Raw genomic sequence first — 467 nt, 5'->3', positions numbered from 1 at the left:
GTAATTAAAATGAGATAACAGGGGGCCATAGGAGTCCTGTGGGCAGACTGCTCTGAACATATTGTAGGTAAAAAGAGACATGTGCTGTATGTGCAGCTCCTAAAATAATGCTTTCAATAGCTTACATCAATATTTTAAAGTATTTTGCTATTTTGTTTTTAAAGTGCAGTAACAGATGAATATTTCATCTTGGCGTCTCATAAAATCTTCCTCGGTAGTACTCCACTGTAAAGTCTCCTGAGGTCAAACTCTTTATGAAGTGTGATTGGTTAAAAAAATAAAGTGTAACGGTAAACCAAGTCTCCAAATATAGCAACACTATTTGTATATTATACATTTTTTATTCATACTTCCATCTCTACTTCACATGAACCAGAAAGCCACTTTTATCTTCAGTCTCTATGAGGCAAAGTCTTCAGCTAGTCAGAACCTACGCACAGCGCAGGTTGGATTCTTTTGTCAGAGAG

The sequence above is a fragment of the Etheostoma spectabile genome, chromosome 3 (assembly GCF_008692095.1).
Source record: "Etheostoma spectabile isolate EspeVRDwgs_2016 chromosome 3, UIUC_Espe_1.0, whole genome shotgun sequence".
NCBI lineage: Eukaryota > Metazoa > Chordata > Actinopteri > Perciformes > Percidae > Etheostoma > Etheostoma spectabile.
Note: the sequence above shows the minus strand (reverse complement) of the source record.